At 52.1% G+C, this 11419-nt stretch overlaps 1 pseudogene; it reads right to left on the bottom strand.

Moving 5' to 3' along the window:
* Positions 1-445: 445 nt before the first annotated feature.
* On the bottom strand, positions 446-8496 carry LOC143389062 (synaptotagmin-2-like; annotated as a pseudogene).
* Positions 8497-11419: the final 2923 nt, after the last annotated feature.

Genomic DNA, 11419 nt, shown 5'->3' with positions numbered 1-11419 from the left:
CTCTCTCTCTCTCTCTCTCTCTCTCACACACACACACACACACACACACACACACACACATACACACGCGTTGGCTACTGTGCTGCCTTGGCTGTTGCAAAGCAAGATGTGCTGCCATGTTGTTGGTCCAGGATGCACAAAAACCAGGAAGCGCTGCAACTTCCCACCAGGAGAGGGCCTCACCCAGGGTGAGGCTTGAACAAAGCTTTGAGGGAGTGAGGGGGAACCGGCAGGGCATGCAGTGACTGCAGCTTCTGGGATGACGAACAGAGCCAGGCTTTTCTTCCACCTCTTAGGGGACTCTCCTCACACAGCCATCAAAGGAAAGTTGGTCTTGAAAAAGAGAAAAGGGAAGGAAAAACAAGGACACAACCACAAACGATGAAGAAAACCTCTAAGGTCGCATAACTGAGGTATTGAAAGCTCTGGATCTTGTCAGTGTCCATCAAGGGCACGGGGACCCAGCCGCGGCCATCTGCTTATTCTTGCCCAGAAGTGTGTCCACCTCCTCCTCCGGCTTCAGTGAGTGCCACTGGGCGATGGGCCTCTGGGGGTTGGCCAGCATATCAGACCAGTGTCGCAGCTCTGTGCCCGTGGCATTGCTGCCCACAAAGATCTTACCGATGGCTTCATTCTTGCCCAGCTTGTCATAGTCCAGCACAGTGACCACCACCTGGACTTTCTGCAAGGGAAGCCAAGGAGGGAGGATGTTGGAAAGTGAAGACATGGAATTCCAAATCCAAATTTCCCTCCATCAACATTTACTCCAAACAATTGGGAAGAAAGGCCTCCCTGGGCTCCTTATTGCCTTCCATCTCGGGCTCCCAATAAGACTGAATTTACATGGAGGCAAAGGTCACACCTTTGGGGACAACCTGTGTTGCTACCAACAGCATTTTGTGCAGCACAAGAAATGCTCCAGGCACTGTCAGTACTTGCAGAGGGGATGGGAGGAGGAAAAGATGAATTTTACCTCTAATGACATCAACATGCACATAATCAAAAAATTGCCACACAAAATAATAAAGGTTATGCTAGAGAGGGGAACACCAGGTGCAACGGAAACTCAGAGGAAATGACAGTCCTGCTTGGGTCAATACAAGAAGGGCTTCACAGACCGCAGAAAAGAGAAGAGAGTTCCAGAAAAGAAGATTAGCCTTGGAAAGGGCACAGAGACAGGAGAGTGCACTGGTAACTGAGAAACAGAAGTTTAGATTCAATGAAGTATAGATTGAGACACAGGAAGTGAGGTCAGCTGGGTAGGAAGTGAGGTCAGCTGAGCAGGATGGAGTCAGCTAAGTATTTGCTTTTTATCTATCATTCAGATAAACAGTAGGAAACTCCTGAAGACATAAGAAAAGGGGTGGCATGGATCTGTTAGGAGAACCCTGGCCCTGAGGTGGGAGGAATGGACCTGATGGCTAGGGGTCTGCAGGGATGTATTAGTGAATGTGAACCAGGACAGTGGGGATGGGAAGTCAGGGCCAGACCAGAGAGGTATTTAGAGGAGAGAATCAAGAGGACTTGGTGATCATTTGGACTTGTTGAGGGGACAGTCAATGCCTTTCTCCCCCCTCCCTACCAACTCAGGCTCATCTCTTAGGGCAAAGCTTTCTTTGCAAAGCCTCCCCTAAATCTTAGGCACACTGAAGCCACCATCCCACCGTGTTTTCTGGGCCCCTCCCACTATGAGGGCCTTGACACCAGGTCTGTGTGTTCTATACACTTATTTTCCCATCCACTAGCAAGTGCCTGGCACTTAGAAAATGCTCAGGAAATATGTTGAATAAATGGGAAAAGAAAAAGGACTGGGGTCTCAGATGAAACTCAGGCTTCTGACATGGGCCACTGGCAAGATGTGGGGTAATTCACTGAAATCAGAATTTAGACAAAGCAGGTTTGGATGGGATCAGGGAGGGAGAAGACCATTATGTTGGCTTTGGACTTGTGGATTTGAGATGTTTGAGCCACATCTGAAGCTTTCCATTGTGAAGATTCCTCTGGGGATCACATCTTTGCTATTCCCCTGAAGATTCCATAAATGACATTATGGACACCTCAAACCAGACAACTTCAACTCTGAAGAGCCCCTTGGCACTCTTGCCCTTCAAAGAGGGAGAAGAGGGGGAAGGACAGCTCCCCTGAAGAGAACCACCCCCCTTCAAGCCCCTGCATCTGACTTCCAGCCCAGAATGGTCTGTGTCTCCCACCTTACCAAGTCCAGATCCCAGTCCCACCCAGAAGTGGAGAAAAACAAACCTCATCTCCACCATGTACAGCACTTTCTGGTGGGACAGAAGAAAGGGATGGAGGAAGGGAAGGAAAGAAAAGTGTGGGGGGGAAGAGGAGGGAGGAAGGGGTTAGAGGGGATGATGGGAGCAGACTTAGGAAGCAGGGAACATGGGGGCAGGGATGACCAAGGGAGGATGGAAGGGAAAGAGACTATTTCCTCCTTAGTCACTTCCAGTCTCACTGGTGTCACCCCCTGGCCCATATGTACAACCATGTCCTTCCAAATTCTAAAGGAGCACAGGACAGGAAACCCAAAAGACACAGAGGATCCTCAAGGCTGGCAGTAGGTTTCACCTCAAGGACCAGTTCTAACTGGTTGCTTGTGGCTTCCTGGAGTTTCACATTGAGGAAATTTCTGCTTCTAAGTTAGGCCTGTGAGAGAGTATGGGGCTCAGCTGGTGATGACTGTGCTAGGCAAGGGCACCTCTGCCTAGTCCTGATCCTGTCCAAGTTCATCTTCCCAAACTTGCAGATGAGAAAGTAAGACTGAAGAAGGGAAATGATCCATCAAAGGTCATATACTGGCTCAGTGACGAGTCCAGCATAGGCTGATTCTCTGGGACAGCATGGCAGAGACAGGGGGCTGCAACCACCGGTACCTGGTGATTCAGGGTCGGTCCCATTTCTCACCAGGTAAGTCTAAAACTCAGCATCCGCCATGTACGCATGGAGTCCCTTGCCAGGGCAGAGCCAGCAGAGCCTACCGCCTCTCCTGGAAGTGTCCATAGTGGGGTGGCCTGATGGAGAGGCCCACTTTGGGTAGGCCTCATCCACTTCCTACACTTCCCTGGGAGAAGCAAAATCCTGTCACTAACTCATTGAAATCTCTCTGATCCTCTGTAGCCCACCGGGCATGGCCGGGGAGCACTGGGAAGACACCTCAGACAGGGGGTCAGAGCTCCCCTGCTCTGAAGGCAGACACCCAGGTTCCAGGACAGGAAAGACCTCCTCCTCCTTGCTGGGGTGTGCAATCTCCTGGGGTTCTGGGCCGTGACTGGCTCACTGGTGCCACCCAATGGCAGCCAGAAGCTCTGCATGTACCTGAAAGGCCACCCACGTCCATCTTCTTGAGGTTCTTGGCCTCCAGGATGCAGACAGTGAGCTTCCCGGCCGTGGGCACGTAGCGTAGGGAGGTGCAGATGTCTCCCAGCTTCTCTGGCTGTCCAGGGAAAGAAGTGGGACTCAGGTCACCTCAGCCATCCCACTGTCGCTAGCATGGCTGACCCCATCTTGTCAAGACTAGCACATCCATATTGCCTTCTCCCTCAGTCCCTAGTCCCCACAGCTGTGATGGTTGAGAAGGTCCTACAGTGTCTGACCTCAGGGCCTGGCCTAAGATGCAGTTCACAGCCGCATCCTGAGGAGGCTGATGGGTGAGTGGAAGCTGGGGCAGTGGGACCAAGCAGTCCTAGGCAGGTGTGGGAAATGCTCAGCCCCTTCCCCAGGCCCAAGTCAGGTGGGAAGTCCAGGAGCAGGTATAAGGTCAAGTGTTCATTCCCAGGGGAACTGGAGACTGCTTATCTCAGAAGTCTCCTCCCTGAGCCATCTCCCCTGGCCAACCGTTCCCCTTGCAGAGTGGTTTATGGGTTTCAAACACTTTTCCTCCTCCTCCTCCTCCTCCTCCTCCTCCTCCTCCTCCTCCCCCCTCCTCCTCCCTTCCTCCTCCTCCCCCCACCCCTCCTCTTCCTTCTTCTTCTTCTGTTACTGGCACTGCAGTGTGTGTAGACAGACAAGGATTCTTTGTGACCCATGAGAAATGGAGACTCTCAGAGGGAGATGGTTTCCTCAGAGTCACACAGCACTCTGGCATTGAGGACTGGATGAGGACTCGGGGTTCCTGATTCCTAAGGTCTCTGCTAAAATGGGGGTTTGGGCACACGGTCAGTGCTTAGCGAATATGTGGTGGCTGAAGGAAGTGTCCTTAGCAGTTGCTTGAAGGACACGCTTCAATGCTGAGAAAACTTTAGAGCAAATATGAACCTTCCTGGTGGGTAAACTGAGGCAGTCATGCGTCCCTGGCCCTAAGTGACAGCAGAATCTAGGAGAAACAGTAATAATGACTTCCTTATTTGGGTGGACAATACCAGGCGCTTTACACGGACACTTAATCTTCACCTTGGAGTCTAAAGGAGAGAGTCCACACCCAGAGAGTCTCAGCAACTTGCCCAGAGTCAGCAGCCAGGCATGTGGAGCTGGACCCTGACCCTGGAGCCCGACTCGCCATCCACTTTGTTCCCATCATGCTGAGCGAACCAGGGGAGAGAGCCCAGGCCAGTAGTGGCATTTCCTTCCTCTGGGCCCGGCCTACTCCCGCTCTCACCTCCTCCTTCTCTCCGCCCTGCAGGTCTCTCCACTCCTCGATGGGCTGGCCAAGGTCCACGGTGTTCATGGGCACCTTTACCTCTCCAATGATGTCATGTTTGGAGAAGCAGTCAAAGTCGTAGATGGCCATCACCAGGGTTTTGCCCCCCAGCTCCTGGTATGGCACCTGTCGGGCACAAGGGGATCAGAAGGCGAGGCTGTGGGCAGGTGCCTGAGTCCCTGCTCCAGCCATCCCACAGGGCTCCCAGCAGTGCTCAGAGACAGAGAGGAGATGGGGGCCTGAGGGAACAGTAGGAGGGAGCCCCATCCTCCACAGAGGTCTACAGGGACTCCATGTTGCCTACACCTGGCCTACCACTGTCGAATTGAGCTGGTCCCAGGGCCCCAGCCATGGCTAAGCACCAGGGAAAGGTCTGCAGAACTCAGAGGCAGAGAGCGGGCTTAGCCATTCTCCTGTCCTCCTTACCTTGAAGGTGAAGGTCTCATTGAAGGCAGGGTTTAGGGTCTTCCGATGGACATTGGTCTCATATTTCTTCTTCTTGTCTGGAAGAAGGAAGACTTTGACGTAGGGATCTGAGGTGCCGCCCATGTCCAGGGCAGGTAGCTCAGCAGCCTGCAGAACGACCACCGTGAGCTGTGAAGAGAGAGGGAAGGGCCTGAGTACCTGCTGCCCCAGACCAGGTCCCACCCCATTCCTAGCCCTGCCCGTCCCTCCCAGCGGGGGCAGCTGGAGAGCAGGCCAGGCCCCTGCTGGAGGGCAGACTGGTCTCCATCTCCACTCCCAGAAATTTGGAATGATGTTTGGAGAACCTGAAGTTGAGAGATGAGTTGCTTTACCTGAGCTTGGTGGGCAGGTTAATAGCAGAGTCCCCCTGGAACCTCCCCAGATCAGATGGTGGCCATGCCAGGGTTGACCCCCAGGTGTCTTCCAACTTGCCCCTGTGTCTTCCAACTTGCCCTCTCCATGGAAAGGGACAATGTCCGCAACCTCTAGAATCACTGCGTCTATCCCCATCCTGCCCCAAGAACCAAGCCCTGCCTTGCCTGTCCCCGCCAGCCCCACCCACCTGGTTAGCCTGAAAATCATAGTCCAAGGAAAACTGCAGTTTGCCCAGGTTCTCCGGCTCCTTATCCTCCTCCCCTTTGCCTTCCCCCTCAGTCAGGCCCGTCTCATTGTCATCGTCATCCTGGGGACCTGAGGATAGGGAAATGGGTTAAAAGGAGAGAAGAGAGCAGCTTGGCCCAGCAAGAGGTGATGGGAACCTGGCCCCTCTGTGCCAGACCCTGAGCCAGAGCTGAGTGGGGCCATGAGGGAAGGTGGGGGGACGCTGCTGCCCCCCAGCCCACGGGCAGCCCGGGCACAGCCCAGCCCTGCATGGGGAAGCCAGGTTCTGGGCGTGGTGCCTCGCTCCCCTCCAGGAGCACAGTGCCAGGCGGCCAGGAGCTCTGCCACGTGGCAGAGCTTGCTTCTGGAGGCAGGGAACTCACTTCTGTGACAAGAACATTCCCTCACACTTTCCCCAGCTTGGACCCCCCTCCTCATCCTGGGCAAGACATACCAGCAGGGCATCCCAGGCCAACAGGAGCAGGGCGCGTCCACACAGGAGGGAAGAGAGGAGAGAAAGTGATGTCAGAGAAAAGCCTGTGGCTCAAGCCAGCCCCTGATGTCACCGCCACAAGGTGAGCTCAGGACGACTTGGCCCAGGTCACTCTTGGACACACACACACACACACGTGCACACGTGCCTACCCACACACACACACTGCAGGCTTCTTCTGGCCCGTGTATACACGTGCACATAAGCACTCAAGACCACGATGACTTCTGGTCAAATTCTTGAGGCTGCCTCTTCCTTTCAACCTCCATCCTGGTTCCTTGAGTGAGAGATGCCACCCCGTCATCCCCGATGAAAACATGGGGACCATGATGCACACAGGGGCCTCTGTAAACTTGAGGCTTTGGCATATTAAGGGACCTTTTGAGGTTGACCAACACCAAAAGACAGTGGTAAATTAAATTAAATTATTATGATGCACCACGCATGCCTATAACCCCAGCAACTCAGGAGGCTGAGGCAGGAGGATCGTGAGTTCAAAGTCAGCCTCAGCAACTTAGGCACTAAGCAATTCAGGGAGACACAGAAAAAGAGCTAGGGGTGTGGCCTAGTGGTAAAGTGGCCCTGGTTTCAATTCCTAGTACCAAAAAATAAATAACAGTTATTCTGATGAGTCATGATTCCATTCACCCCTGACCTGGTGCCTGAAGACATTTCTCCCGGCTCATTCAACTCCTCACCCCGGCCCAGCCCAGCTAGATGCCTGCAAACAGGCACCTGCTGTCCTTCAGTCTCTCCTGGTGGGAAAACACAGGTCACCCACAGTGTTCTCCTGGTGATGGAGGGGTCTCTCTTGCCCTCCTCTGTTCCAGTGGCTGCCTGGGATGGGGGCCTGGCTCTCTCCCTTTCCTTCTCAGGGATGAGCTCATGCTGTCACCTGGGTAAGCTCCCCTTGCCACTAACAGACGGTGGATGAGGTTACCCTAGATGTAGCCCACAGAGCCCTGTGGAGTCTGCAGGAGGAGCCAGCTTAGCTGTGGCAGCCCCGGAGCCACCCCGTGGTGGCCGGCAGACGCCCAGCCACCCTCGCCTACCTGGCCCCCCTTCATGTCCTTCATATTCATGGCGTTCTTCATGCCTTTCCCCTTCTCCTTCTTGTTCTTCTTCTTCTTGCAGCAGTATTTTTTGCAGATGCAGAAGCAGCAGGTGAGGAGCAGGAGGCCCGCGACCACGGCGATGGCGATCAGAGCCCAGGGAGGCACTGCCCACAGAGAAGAGCCCCGGTCAGCACACTGGGCCTTGTGGCCCGGACCCCTCAGCACTGGCAAAACAGGGGCCCGTGACCCCCAACCCAATGTCCGCGCTGTCCCTTTCTTAAGCCACGTGCCCAGTGGTTTGCAGAGTTGCGGTGCTCGGGTGACTGTCCAGCAATGCCCTGCTCTTCCCAAGCCTGTGGCTCTGGTGGAGGAGAGAGCGACGGGTGCTGCTCAGAACACCAGCTCGGCTCCATGAACAGGAGTGTGTCTACTTTGATCCTCGGAGAAGCTCACGCTGGAGCAGATGGACTAGTCCTTATCACACCCGTGTGAAGGAAGAGTCCCTTGGCCCCACCACTAGCGTGGAGAGGGCTGACTCAGGGACAGAGGCTCTTTAAGGTTCTGGCCACCAGGAAGCCTGGGCTTTGCAAGGTCAGGTGTTCCCAGTGGGGGTGGGCTGCTCTCCGTGGTCCTGAAGCACTGGGTCTCACCAGTGTGGCTGCCCCCCCAGAAACTGGGCCTGTGCAGACAGCCTTGGCCAGAATTCAGAAAGCAGCAGGGCTTTTATTTTCCATATTTCAAAATGAAGTGGTTTTACTATACTACCGAAAACTATGATTTCTACAAAATTTTTCCTTTTAAAATAATGTTCTAAATTGTAAAATATTTTCCCCTTGCTGGGAGTTGAGGCACATAAACTAATCTCCTTGGTCACCCCATTAGTTCAAGACCATAGCCCCCCTTCCTAAAGGGGTTCTGCAGAGAATCCAGGCTGAGACCCACGCTTCAGGAAGCAAACCCATCCCAGGGCGCCCCCGCCTGCAAGCTCTGCCCTGCCCACAGGCCCTCCCCAGAGTCCCCTCTCAGCCCCCAGGGCCACTCACAGGGGATCTTGTTGATCTCGTTGAAGAACTTGTCCTTCAGCTTGGCGAACATGTCCTCCTGGCTCTCCCCCGCGCCCCCGCGCCCCCGCTCCCCGTGGAGTTGTCTGCAGGGCCGACTGGCAGTGAGGCAGTAGTGGTGGCAGGAGCCACAATGGGCTCCTGATTCCTCTTGAAGATGTTCCTCATGGTGGCAGAGGGGACAGCTGGGGATGAGAGGGGAAGAGGGCAGGGTGAGCATCCAGAGACCCCGATGCAGAAAGCGCTGCCCAAAGGACCAGAGAAAGCTGTCTTAAGAGCTTGTGTGGACGTTAGACAGGACAAGGAAAGGGAAGGTGTGGGGTCTCATGAAAATCAAAGGGAGGTCAGCAGAGTGGAGAGGACCAGGGGAGGGAGGAGGGGAGGGAAGAGGGAATACTGGGGAACGATATTGGCCAAGTTACACCGTCATACTGTATGCACGTATGAATATGTAACCACAAATCCCACCACTTCACACAACTATAATGCACCAACAAAAATGCAGAAAAAAGCCAAAAACTATTAATGGCAATCCCTTTAGAGTTCAAAGATGTTCTGCATAACATTAACACCTGTGCAAAAACACAATAGCCATCACGTCAGTACACATTCAGGGGCTGCGCAAAGTACTCTCCATGTATGACCTCGTTTAATCTAAACAACCAAAGTATTATTGTTCCCACTTACCAGATGGGGAAACAGAGGTTCAGAGAGGTTAGGAAATATTGCCAAAGTAATTCAGTTGAACAAGTCGGCTCTCTGACATCTTTGTCAGACACCAAAACCTAGAAATCTAATCTTTTTCCCAGATTCACTTAAATCTAACCCCGCAGCAGGTCTAGGAAAGGGCAAGGTTTTCAGGGAGGTCTCTTTCAGCTTCTGTCCTCCCTGACTTCCATGACAGTCACTTTACCTTGATTCTTTGCCTGTCCAAACAAGGCTCACGCACAACACTCCTACTCACTGCCCGGCTCTGTCTCCTCCCCTGTCCTCTAGGCCTCTCTCCTCAGCCCTCTTTCCCTCCCTCCCCGTCTCCCCCAGCACCCACCTCTTCCCCCAAGGCTGGATCTCCATCCCTTGCTATGCCCCTCCTCCACCTGCAAGAACTGGGTTCACTAATAATAAATGTGACCCAAGATGACTGCAGAAAATCTGGGAATGGAGGCAAAATTGGGGGATGAAGGAGAGAGAAGAGGGGAGAGGAAGGAAGGGGAGGGAAAGAAGGAGCAAAGGAGGAAGGAGAGGCCACATTTCCACCATCCAAAGACATAAGGTGAGCATTCAGTATATTTCATGCCACTATATTTTTCTGGCTGTTTGATTTGTTGAGACCACGCTATATATAATTTGGTGTTCTACCTTTTGTTTTTTACCTAAAATATTATCAGAAACCTTTTACTTTATCCCTAAATTTTTCCTTTTTCATTAAATAGCTAAATTATATCCCACTGTAGAGTAATTGGTTAGTCAATGTCAAAATGTCTGGACGTTTAGATAGTTTCCAACTGTTTGCTAGCAAAAATATTACTATGTGGCTGAGTATGTAGCTTATTGGTTGGGCTCTTGCCTAGCATGTGCAAGGCCCCAGGTTCAATATAACACACACACACACACACACACACACACACACACACACATATGCTATACCACCCACCACCTGGATTTTTTATTTTATTTTTTTGAGACAGGGCCTTGTTAGTTTGCAGAGACTGGCCTCAAACTTGCAATCCTCCTGCCTCAGCCTCCTGAGTTGCTGGGATTACAGGTGCATGCCACCATGCCTGGTTGAGGTTATATTCTTGAGTTTCTGCCTCACCCCCAATCGTGTGTCCAAATGGTATTTTTGCTTCTCACTACTGAGTGGGTATGTGCCTCCTCCCTCCACACCAAACACACCATGGGTTCCAAGGAGGTGTCCATTGGCTGCTGCACCCCAGGAAATCCAGCAGTGTAGACACAGAGGCAGACCAGCTCATAAGAATGAACAGCATCCGTTTCACCTAATGACAATTTTCCATTTGTTTTTGGCTGAGGATTGAACTCAGGGGCACTTTATCAGTGGGCTATATTCCCTGTCCTTTTTATTTTTTGAGACAGGATCTCACTAAGTTGTGGAAGGTCTAAGTTGGCTGTGAACTTGTGATCCTTCTGCTTCAGCCTCTCCAGTCACTGGGATTGATTACGGGTGTGAACCACCACACTGGACTCCAATGATTTACAATATATTTGAAATTAAAACAAGCAAGGAAATACACGTGGAGTTACAAAAACAAGCATGGAATTACAGAGCAGGATGCACCCAGTTTTATTTTATTTCATTTATGTTGCACCAGGGATAGAACTCAGGAGTGCTTAATCACTGAACCACATCCCCAGCCCTTTTTTTAATTTTTATTTTGAGACAGTGTATCACTAAGTTGCTTAGGACCTTGCTAAGTTGCTGAGGCTGACCTTGAATTTGCAATCCTCCTGCCTCCTGAGTTGCTGGGACTAAAGGTGTCCATCACAGTGCCTGGCAGCAGGATAATTTTAAAGGAAAAATGTGAGACTGTTCTGGTCGGGTCAATTCTCCACTGCACTGAGTTCTGAGAGAGAGTTTTAGGAGTTCTTAAGTTCTGTCTTTTAGGGCCCCCTGGACCTGCTCTCGGGCTGGCAGGCCCCTCAGGTTCTCTGAGAACTGCAGTCAGCCCATCACCAAAGAAAAATGAGAGCCAGGTATGCCCACAGCCTGCCCAACTGCCCAGGACCTTAAAAAAAAAAACAAAAAAACAGCTCTCCCAAGTTTATAATTCATCCACAATATAATTTACTTGTTTAAAGTATTCAGTGGTTTCAGGGTGGTCAAAGAGTTGTGGAACTACAGCTATGAGCTAATTTTAGGACATTTCCCCTCCCCCAAAGGAAACCCCACGGCCACCGACTGCTACTCCCCACACACACTCTCCCCCTAGCTCTCGCCACCAGCCATCTTTCCATCTCCATAGATTTGCCTTTTCTAAACATTTCATATAAATGGATTCCTAAGCTAGGCGCAGTGGCACACACCTGTAGTCCCAGAGTTTGAGGAGGCTGACACAGGAGGATTGAGAGT

The sequence above is a fragment of the Callospermophilus lateralis genome, unplaced genomic scaffold, assembly GCF_048772815.1.
Source record: "Callospermophilus lateralis isolate mCalLat2 unplaced genomic scaffold, mCalLat2.hap1 Scaffold_43, whole genome shotgun sequence".
Taxonomy (NCBI): Eukaryota; Metazoa; Chordata; class Mammalia; order Rodentia; family Sciuridae; genus Callospermophilus; species Callospermophilus lateralis.
This window is presented reverse-complemented; position numbering and strand designations above follow the sequence as displayed.